The following is an 11,886-nucleotide window of genomic DNA, read 5'->3' as shown; positions in this document are numbered from 1 at the left end:
TTGTCTCTGGAGGTCCGTCTGTCACTGACCTGGTGGCTGCAGGACCATCGATTGAGCAGGGGTCATCCCTTCTGGATCTCCAACTGGGTCCTTCTGATGATGGATGCCAGACTGAGGGGTTGAGGCGCAGTGTTGGAGCAACACTCTCTTCAGGGTTGGTGGACCAGGGAGGAGTCTCTCCTCCCAATAAACATTCTGGAATTGCGGGCAGTGTTCAATTCTCTGTAACTGGCCCGGCATCTGGTACTGAACAGGCCTGACAACGCCACCACGGTGGTGTACATAAATCATCAAGATGGCACTCAAAGCCGCATGGCAATGTTGGAAGTGTCAAAGATTCTTCAATGGGCGGAACGCCATCTGCCAGCCGTATCGGCAGTGTTCATTCCGGGGGTCCTCAACTGGGAAGTGGACTTACTCAGTCGTCAGGACATACACGCCGGAGAGTGGAGCCTTCATCCAGAAGTATTTCAACTCCTAGTGGACAAGTGGGGCCTAACAGATGTAGACCTGATGGCGTCTCGACACAATCACAAGGTTCCGGTCTTCGGAGCAAGAACAAGGGATCCTCAAGCGGCGTTTGTGAATGCACTGGCAATTCCATGGAACTTTCAGCTGCCGTATGTGTTCCCTCCGGTGACTCTCGTGCCCAGAGTGGTGAGGAAGTTCAAGCAAGAAGGAGGAATCCTTCTTCTAATAGCTCCAGCGTGGCCCAGACGGCATTGGTTCTCAGACTTACAGGGTCTCCCGCTAGAGCGTCCTTTCCTGCTTCCGCAACGACCAGACCTCCTCATTCAGGGCCCTTGTGTTTACCAGGATTTGGCCCGACTGGCTTTGACGGCGTGGCTCTTGAAGCTTCCGTACTGAGGGCCAAAGGGTTTTCTGAGGCGGTCATTCAAACTATATTAAAGGCCCGTAAGCCGGCTTCTGCTCGGATTTACCATAGGGTCTGGATTCTTACTTTGCTTGGTGCGCATCTAACAATCATGATGTTTACAAGTTTAGTACGGCCAAACCTTTGACCTTCCTACAACAGGGCCTGGACTTGGGCCTTCGGCTGGCCTCCCTCAAGGTTCAGATTTCTGCCTTGTCAGTATGGTTCCAGAGAACAATTGCGACTCTGCCTGATGTTCATACCTTCACTCAGGGTGTTTTACGGATTGAACCTCCCTATGTCCCACCTGTGGCTCTTTGGGATTTGTCTGTGGTTCTGGAGGCTTTGCAAGAATCTCCATTTGAACCTCTTGAATCTGCGAACCTTAAGTGGCTTTCCTTCAAGGACTTGTTTCTGCTGGCTATTGCCTCTGCTAGATGGGTATCAGATTTGGGTGCTTTGTCTTGTAGGTCCACCTATCTGATTTTTCACCGTGACCGGGCGGTTCTTTGAACGCGCCCTGGTTATCTACCTAAGGTGGTGTCTTCTTTCCACCTTAACCAGGAGATTGTGGTTCCGGCCTTTGTCTCTCCGGATTTATCTTCCAAAGAGCGGTCTTTGGATGTGGTACTGGCTCTCCGTATCTATGTGAAGAGGACAGCCTCCGTTAAGAAGTCTGATTCTCTCTTTGTACTGTTTGGTTTTCACAAACGTGGCTGGCCTGCTAGCAAGCAGACCTTGGCCAGATGGATTAGAATGGTGATTGCACATGCTTATGTACAGGCTGGCCTTCCAGCTCCTGTTACCATCAAAGTCCATTCTACTCAGTCTGTTGGACCTTGGACCTTCTTGGGCGGCCCGCCGTGGTGCAACCCTTGAACAATTGTGCAAGGTGTCTACATAGTCCTTAGTTCATAAAGATATATATATATATATACTAGGGGCTTCATCGCGCCCTACGGGCGCTCTTCACACCGTCGCAAGGGGCTACGCCCCCTTAACCCTTGCATGCCTTTCTGGGGTTTAATATTTGTATTATATGGAGTATTACCTGCATTCCTTTGTTAGTGGTTAAATATTGCACAATGATAGGGCGTGCGATGGTGAAGGAGGCGCAGCCCCTTGCGACGGCGTGAACAGCACCTGCAGGGCACGATGTACAGAATGTAGCGGGTGCAGGGGGGACTGCGGATGGTGTCTGTAGATGCTGCGGGTGGAGGGGAGGCAGAAGTGGGGGTGGGGCCCGGATGGGGAAGGTTCGGGAGGTGCTGCGCGTGGGGGAGGGGCAGAGGAGTGGGGGATGCAGATGGGGGAGGGGTCCGGAGGCACCGCAGGTGGGGGAGGGGCAGGGGTGCCACGGGTGGGAGAGGGGCAGGTGTGGGGATGTTGTGGATGGGTGAAGGGTTCCGGAGGTGCTGTGGGATGGGAAGGGACGGGTGTGCCGGGGGTTGGGTAGGGGACCGCAGGCACCATGGGTAGGGTAGGGGCAGGTACGGGTGTTGCGGCGGATGGGAAAGGAGGTCCGGAGGTGCTGCAGGTGGTGGAGGGGCAGGTGCAGGGGTGCCATTGGTGGGGGAGGGGTGGGTGAGGGGGGGACCGCTGATGGAGGAGGGTGTCTGCAGATGCTGCGGGTGGAGGGGGGCAGGTGTGGGGGGAGACGTATAAGGGGGGTGAATGGTGGAAGGGGCCTGGAGGTGCTGTGGGTGGTGAAGGGGTGGAGGAGTGGGAGCCATGGGTGGTGTAGGGGGTCTGGAGGCACAGCATGTGGGGGAGGGGTGGAGTGCCGCATGTGGTGGAGGGGAAGGTGCGGAGGTGTGGTGCATTGGGGAGAGGTCTGGAGGCGCTGCGGGTACTGTACATGCCATAAAAGGTAGTTGGAGGGTATGCAGTAACAGGGCCAGGACAGGGGTGACAGGGTCAGTACAGGGTTGACGGGGCCAGGACAGGGGTGACGGTGCCAGGATAGGGGTGACGGGGCCAGGACAGGGGTGACGGGGCCAGGACAGAAATGATAGGGACAGGATAGGGGTGACAGGGCCAGGGTAGGGGCGGCAGGACCAGGACAGGGGTGACGGGGCCAGTATAGGGTTCACAGGGCAAGCACAGGGGTGACAGGGCCAGGATAGGGGTAACAGGGCCAGCATAAGGGTGACAGGGCCAGGATAAGGGTGAAAGGGCCAGAATAAGGGTGGCAGGGCAAGGCCAGGGACATGACAGAACACAGGGCATGGGAGAGATTGGTATTAGGGACAAAACAGTGGTGACAGACAGATGTGTCTTACCGGAGTCACTGCTGCTGACTGCTGCTGTTCCATTCCAACCTGTTGGGATCTGCTGCTGCTGGAGACTTGGCATGGCTGACTCTCTCAGGCTGGAGTCCTGCTTTCTCTGCCAGTCCGCATCCCTCCCCCCCCCTCCTCAGTCACACACCGCAGACCTCGCGCAGCTGCCGGGCACTGTGGTAAGGTGAGACTGGAAATGACTGGTTAGCCCCCAGGAGATGCTGCGGCTGGAGGGAGGAGGGGGTCATAGCATGCACGTGGCGCGGACCTCACGGCTTCCGGGCACTGTGGTAAGGGGAGACTGGGAGTGACTGGTTAGCTCCCAGGAGACGCTGCGGCTGGAGGGAGGAGTGGGTCAGAGCCTGCAAGCAGCTCGGATTTCTGCAGCGCTACCCGCCAGCTAAAGTGTGTGAATGAGCTGGGCGCACTCCACTGCGGGTGGCAGCGCTGCAGCTAGCGGTGGGGTTGCCGGGGCTGGAGATAACAGAGGCAGTATGGAACCTGCACAGCGGCAGGTGCCTCACTAAACTGCAGCTAAGAAGCGTGGAGTGTGTCAGAAAGTGACGCTCCTCCGCACCAGAGAGACCCTGCTGAGTATGCCGATGTGGGGGGTCAAGCACACAGTGAGCCGGTGCCCGTCTGTCTGTATGACATACCCCTCACACACCCCCATACCTCCCAAATGTCCCGATTTTCGGGGGACAGTCCCATTTTTTTGGGGTCTGTCCCGCTGTCCCACCCGCGGGTCGCAGTGTCCTGCGGTGGGGGGGGGGGCAGTTGGAAAGCTCCTGTACTCGCTGTTCTGCTTAGCAGAGCAGCGGTGAATAGTGGAGACAGAGGGAGAGGGGGCATCAGGGGGTACGGATTAATGGGGGGGTTCCAGCAGCAGAGCCGGATTAAGGGGGGGGGGGCGGGGGATACGTACCGTTGGCCCCACAGTTTTAGAGGCCCCCCCGGCTGGAGTAGCTCTGTCCCAGCTCAGAAGCTCCCCCCCCCGTCCTGCCAGCAACAGTGGCAGCATTGTGCTACAGTCAGCACACGCTGCTGCATATTGGCAGGTCTGTGGTGTTGCAGGGAGGCAGCAGTCTCCCTGCTTTCTTCTCCCTGTGCGGGTGTGTAGGGGGGAGCGACCACCTCCTCTGGATTTAGCCCTAGCTGAGGGGCCAAAATCCCATAAAAAAACTAAAAACAAAAATCGGAATTTGCATAAGGGGGCGTGGTCGCGCGGTCCGCGATTAGGCCACGCCCCCAACCCCCAGCAGGCACAGCAATGAGATAGGGCTCCCCTGTCTCAAGTGCCCTGGGCCCCCCGGACTCATAATCAGCCCCTGGGGGCATGCCAGCAGCTCACAGAGCGCTGGGCATGCCCCCTCACTGACGAAAACGGGGACCCTCCCGTGAAGCCACGCCCCCTTTTCGCCGAGTGTTTCCCTCCTTCTGCCTGGAGAAAGCTCCTGCAGAAAGCTGGGAGGTATGCTGCCCTGTCTGTGACATGCCCAATGTCCATGCTATCTGCTTCTGCTCCTAGTCTCCTGTAGATTTGGCCAGATCTCTGTGACTCATTTGAATAACTCCGCCCACTGTTGTGACTCCGCCCAGCGTTAGCAAATGAATCACAAGGTCACAGAATAGGGCTATTATATAGGAGATATATATAAAAATAAATTTGGGTATGCAGGCACTAACCAGTAGAATTCAACAGGTATTTATTAATAACTCACAGAGACATAAAGACGGTGTGTAGACGTTTCGGTCCTCACGTGACCTTCATCAGGACATCATACAGGGACATCAGGAAGACAACTGTCCAGTGCATCACCATTCACCATATGTCACACAGGCTTCCCTTAAATAGCAAAGGCAGGCACAAGCCACACCCAACCAGTAATTGCCACAGGAAGTGCCTCAAAAAAGGCACTAATTCCTACATACAAACAACTATCTTAACAAGGACCTAAACCCTATATGGGCAATAGTACTATATTGATGTCCCTGTATGATGTCCTGAAGAAGGTCACGTGATGACCGAAACGTCGACACACCGTATTTATGTCTCTGTGAGTTATTAATAAATACCTGTTGAATTCTACTGGTGAGTGCCTGCATACCCAAATTTCTATATACTGGCCTATGGGCCTTTGTGGAGCACCCCATCGTTGATTTTATCAAGCCTTGAGTGTGGACTTTACCGTATATATAGATATATATATATATATATATATATATATATATTAGAGATGAGCGCCGGAAATTTTTCGGGTTTTGTGTTTTGGTTTTGGTTTCGGTTCCGCGGCCGTGTTTTGGGTTCGACCGCGTTTTGGCAAAACCTCACCGAATTTTTTTTGTCGGATTCGGGTGTGTTTTGGATTCGGGTGTTTTTTTCCAAAAAACCCTAAAAAACAGCTTAAATCATAGAATTTGGGGGTCATTTTGATCCCAAAGTATTATTAACCTCAAAAACCATAATTTACACTCATTTTCAGTCTATTCTGAATACCTCACACCTCACAATATTATTTTTAGTCCTAAAATTTGCACCGAGGTCGCTGTGTGAGTAAGATAAGCGACCCTAGTGGCCGACACAAACACCGGGCCCATCTAGGAGTGGCACTGCAGTGTCACGCAGGATGGCCCTTCCAAAAAACCCTCCCCAAACAGCACATGACGCAAAGAAAAAAAGAGGCGCAATGAGGTAGCTGACTGTGTTAGTAAGATAAGCGACCCTAGTGGCCGACACAAACACCGGGCCCATCTAGGAGTGGCACTGCAGTGTCACGCAGGATGGCCCTTCCAAAAAACCCTCCCCAAACAGCACATGACGCAAAGAAAAAAAGAGGCGCAATGAGGTAGCTGACTGTGTGAGTAAGATAAGCGACCCTAGTGGCCGACACAAACACCGGGCCCATCTAGGAGTGGCACTGCAGTGTCACGCAGGATGGCCCTTCCAAAAAACCCTCCCCAAACAGCACATGACGCAAAGAAAAAAAGAGGCGCAATGAGGTAGCTGACTGTGTGAGTAAGATAAGCGACCCTAGTGGCCGACACAAACACCGGGCCCATCTAGGAGTAGCACTGCAGTGTCACGCAGGATGGCCCTTCCAAAAAACCCTCCCCAAACAGCACATGACGCAAAGAAAAAAAGAGGCGCAATGAGGTAGCTGACTGTGTGAGTAAGATAAGCGACCCTAGTGGCCGACACAAACACCGGGCCCATCTAGGAGTGGCACTGCAGTGTCACGCAGGATGTCCCTTCCAAAAAACCCTCCCCAAACAGCACATGATGCAAAGAAAAAAAGAGGCGCAATGAGGTAGCTGTGTGAGTAAGATAAGCGACCCTAGTGGCCGACACAAACACCGGGCCCATCTAGGAGTGGCACTGCAGTGTCACGCAGGATGTCCCTTCCAAAAAACCCTCCCCAAACAGCACATGACGCAAAGAAAAAAAGAGGCGCAATGAGGTAGCTGTGTGAGTAAGATAAGCGACCCTAGTGGCCGACACAAACACCGGGCCCATCTAGGAGTGGCACTGCAGTGTCACGCAGGATGTCACTTCCAAAAAACCCTCCCCAAACAGCACATGACGCAAAGAAAAATTAAAGAAAAAAGAGGTGCAAGATGGAATTGTCCTTGGGCCCTCCCACCCACCCTTATGTTGTATAAACAGGACATGCACACTTTAACCAACCCATCATTTCAGTGACAGGGTCTGCCACACGACTGTGACTGAAATGACGGGTTGGTTTGGACCCCCACCAAAAAAGAAGCAATTAATCTCTCCTTGCACAAACTGGCTCTACAGAGGCAAGATGTCCACCTCATCATCATCCTCCGATATATCACCGTGTACATCCCCCTCCTCACAGATTATCAATTCGTCCCCACTGGAATCCACCATCTCAGCTCCCTGTGTACTTTGTGGAGGCAATTGCTGCTGGTCAATGTCTCCACGGAGGAATTGATTATAATTCATTTTAATGAACATCATCTTCTCCACATTTTCTGGATGTAACCTCGTACGCCGATTGCTGACAAGGTGAGCGGCGGCACTAAACACTCTTTCGGAGTACACACTTGTGGGAGGGCAACTTAGGTAGAATAAAGCCAGTTTGTGCAAGGGCCTCCAAATTGCCTCTTTTTCCTGCCAGTATAAGTACGGACTGTGTGACGTGCCTACTTGGATGCGGTCACTCATATAATCCTCCACCATTCTTTCAATGGTGAGAGAATCATATGCAGTGACAGTAGACGACATGTCTGTAATCGTTGTCAGGTCCTTCAGTCCGGACCAGATGTCCGCATCAGCAGTCGCTCCAGACTGCCCTGCATCACCGCCAGCGGGTGGGCTCGGAATTCTGAGCCTTTTCCTCACACCCCCAGTTGCGGGAGAATGTGAAGGAGGAGATGTTGACAGGTCGCGTTCCGCTTGACTTGACAATTTTCTCACCAGCAGGTCTTTCAACCCCAGCAGACTTGTGTCTGCCGGAAAGAGAGATCCAAGGTAGGCTTTAAATCTAGGATCGAGCACGGTGGCCAAAATGTAGTGCTCTGATTTCAACAGATTGACCACCCGTGAATCCTTGTTAAGCGAATTAAGGGCTCCATCCACAAGTCCCACATGCCTAGCGGAATCGCTCCGTGTTAGCTCCTCCTTCAATGTCTCCAGCTTCTTCTGCAAAAGCCTGATGAGGGGAATGACCTGACTCAGGCTGGCAGTGTCTGAACTGACTTCACGTGTGGCAAGTTCAAAGGGCATCAGAACCTTGCACAACGTTGAAATCATTCTCCACTGCGCTTGAGACAGGTGCATTCCACCTCCTATATCGTGCTCAATTGTATAGGCTTGAATGGCCTTTTGCTGCTCCTCCAACCTCTGAAGCATATAGAGGGTTGAATTCCACCTCGTTACCACTTCTTGCTTCAGATGATGGCAGGGCAGGTTCAGTAGTTTTTGGTGGTGCTCCAGTCTTCTGTACGTGGTGCCTGTACGCCGAAAGTGTCCCGCAATTCTTCTGGCCACCGACAGCATCTCTTGCACGCCCCTGTCGTTTTTTTAAAAATTCTGCACCACCAAATTCAAGGTATGTGCAAAACATGGGACGTGCTGGAATTTGCCCATATTTAATGCACACACAATATTGCTGGCGTTGTCCGATGCCACAAATCCACAGGAGAGTCCAATTGGGGTAAGCCATTCCGCGATGATCTTCCTCAGTTGCCGTAAGAGGTTTTCAGCTGTGTGCGTATTCTGGAAAGCGGTGATACAAAGCGTAGCCTGCCTAGGAAAGAGTTGGCGTTTGCGAGATGCTGCTACTGGTGCCGCCGCTGCTGTTCTTGCGGCGGGAGTCCATACATCTACCCAGTGGGCTGTCACAGTCATATAGTCCTGACCCTGCCCTGCTCCACTTGTCCACATGTCCGTGGTTAAGTGGACATTGGGTACAACTGCATTTTTTAGGACACTGGTGAGTCTTTTTCTGACGTCCGTGTACATTCTCGGTATCGCCTGCCTAGAGAAGTGGAACCTAGATGGTATTTGGTAACGGGGGCACACTGCCTCAATAAATTGTCTAGTTCCCTGTGAACTAACGGCGGATACCGGACGCACGTCTAACACCAACATAGTTGTCAAGGCCTCAGTTATCCGCTTTGCAGCAGGATGACTGCTGTGATATTTCATCTTCCTCGCAAAGGACTGTTGGACAGTCAATTGCTTACTGGAAGTAGTACAAGTGGGCTTACGACTTCCCCTCTGGGATGACCATCGACTCCCAGCAGCAACAACAGCAGCGCCAGCAGCAGTAGGCGTTACACGCAAGGATGCATCGGAGGAATCCCAGGCAGGAGAGGACTCGTCAGAATTGCCAGTGACATGGCCTGCAGGACTATTGGCATTCATGGGGAAGGAGGAAATTGACACTGAGGGAGTTGGTGGGGTGGTTTGCGTGAGCTTGGTTACAAGAGGAAGGGATTTACTGGTCAGTGGACTGCTTCCGCTGTCGCCCAAAGTTTTTGAACTTGTCACTGACTTATTATGAATGCGCTGCAGGTGACGTATAAGGGAGGATGTTCCGAGGTGGTTAACGTCCTTACCCCTACTTATTACAGCTTGACAAAGGCAACACACGGCTTGACACCTGTTGTCCGCTTTTCTGTTGAAATACCTCCACACTGAAGAGCTGATTTTTTTTGGTATTTTCACCAGGCATGTCAACGGCCATATTCCTCCCACGGACAACAGGTGTCTCCCCGGGTGCCTGACTTAAACAAACCACCTCACCATCAGAATCCTCCTGGTCAATTTCCTCCCCAGCGCCAGCAACACCCATATCCTCCTCATCCTGGTGTACTTCAACATCTTCATCTTCAATCTGACTATCAGGAACTGGACTGCGGGTGCTCCTTCCAGCACTTGCAGGGGGCGTGCAAATGGTGGAAGGCGCATGCTCTTCACGTCCAGTGTTGGGAAGGTCAGGCATCGCAACCGACACAATTGGACTCTCCTTGTGGATTTGGGATTTCGAAGAACGCACAGTTCTTTGCGGTGCTTTTGCCAGCTTGAGTCTTTTCAGTTTTCTAACGAGAGGCTGAGTGCTTCCATCCTCATGTGAAGCTGAACCACTAGCCATGAACATAGGCCAGGGCCTCAGCCGTTCCTTGCGACTCCGTGTGGTAAATGGCATATTGGCAAGTTTACGCTTCTCCTCCGACAATTTTATTTTAGGTTTTGGAGTCCTTTTTTTACTGATATTTGGTGTTTTGGATTTGACATGCTCTGTACTATGACATTGGGCATCGGCCTTGGCAGACGACGTTGCTGGCATTTCATCGTCTCGGCCATGACTAGTGGCAGCAGCTTCAGCACGAGGTGGAAGTGGATCTTGATCTTTCCCTAATTTTGGAACCTCAACATTTTTGTTCTCCATATTTTAATAGGCACAACTAAAAGGCACCTCAGGTAAACAATGGAGATGGATGGATACTAGTATACAATTATGGATGGACTGCCGAGTGCCGACACAGAGGTAGCTACAGCCGTGGACTACCGTACTGTGTCTGCTGCTAATATAGACTGGTTGATAATGAGATGTAGTATGTATAAAGAAGAAAGAAAAAAAAAACACGGGTAGGTGGTATACAATTATGGACGGACTGCCGAGTGCCGACACAGAGGTAGCTACAGCCGTGGACTACCGTACTGTACTGTGTCTGCTGCTAATATAGACTGGATGATAATGAGATGTAGTATGTATAAAGAAGAAAGAAAAAAAACCACGGGTAGGTGGTATACAATTATGGACGGACTGCCGAGTGCCGACACAGAGGTAGCTACAGCCGTGGACTACCGTACTGTGTCTGCTGCTAATATAGACTGGTTGATAATGAGATGTAGTATGTATAAAGAAGAAAGAAAAAAAAACCACGGGTAGGTGGTATACAATTATGGATGGACTGCCGAGTGCCGACACAGAGGTAGCTACAGCCGTGGACTACCGTACTGTGTCTGCTGCTAATATAGACTGGTTGATAATGAGATGTAGTATGTATAAAGAAGAAAGAAAAAAAAAACACGGGTAGGTGGTATACAATTATGGACGGACTGCCGAGTGCCGACACAGAGGTAGCTACAGCCGTGGACTACCGTACTGTACTGTGTCTGCTGCTAATATAGACTGGATGATAATGAGATGTAGTATGTATAAAGAAGAAAGAAAAAAAAACCACGGGTAGGTGGTATACAATTATGGACGGACTGCCGAGTGCCGACACAGAGGTAGCTACAGCCGTGGACTATTGTACTGTACTGTGTCTGCTGCTAATATAGACTGGATGATAATGAGATGTAGTATGTATAAAGAAGAAAGAAAAAAAAAACCACGGGTAGGTGGTATACAATTATGGACGGACTGCCGAGTGCCGACACAGAGGTAGCTACAGCCGTGGACTACCGTACTGTACTGTGTCTGCTGCTAATATAGACTGGATGATAATGAGATGTAGTATGTATAAAGAAGAAAGAAAAAAAAAAACCACGGGTAGGTGGTATACAATTATGGACGGACTGCCAAGTGCCGACACAGAGGTAGCTACAGCCGTGGACTACCGTACTGTGTCTGCTGCTAATATAGACTGGTTGATAATGAGATGTAGTATGTATAAAGAAGAAAGAGAAAAAAAAAACCACGGGTAGGTGGTATACAATTATGGACGGACTGCCGAGTGCCGACACAGAGGTAGCTACAGCCGTGGACTACCGTACTGTACTGTGTCTGCTGCTAATATAGACTGGATGATAATGAGATGTAGTATGTATAAAGAAGAAAGAAAAAAAAAACCACGGGTAGGTGGTATACAATTATGGATGGACTGCCGAGTGCCGACACAGAGGTAGCTACAGCCGTGAACTACCGTACTGTGTCTGCTGCGACTGGATGATAAATAATGATATAAAAAATATATATATATATATCACTACTGCAGCCGGACAGGTATATATTATATAATGACGGACCTGCTGGACACTGTCTGTCAGCAGAATGAGTTTTTTATTTTATAGAATAAAAAAACACCACACAAGTCACACGACGTGTGTTTAACTTTTACAGGCAGACATTCACAATACAATATAGTATACTATATACTGGTGGTCAGGTCACTGGTCAGTCACACTGGCAGTGGCACTCCTGCAGAAAAAAAGTGTGCACTGTTTAATTTTTTAATATGTACTCCTGG

This window comes from Pseudophryne corroboree, chromosome 2 (genome assembly GCF_028390025.1).
Source record: "Pseudophryne corroboree isolate aPseCor3 chromosome 2, aPseCor3.hap2, whole genome shotgun sequence".
Lineage (NCBI taxonomy): Eukaryota > Metazoa > Chordata > Amphibia > Anura > Myobatrachidae > Pseudophryne > Pseudophryne corroboree.
The sequence above is the reverse complement of the archived record's forward strand: the minus strand, read 5'-3'. Positions refer to the sequence as shown.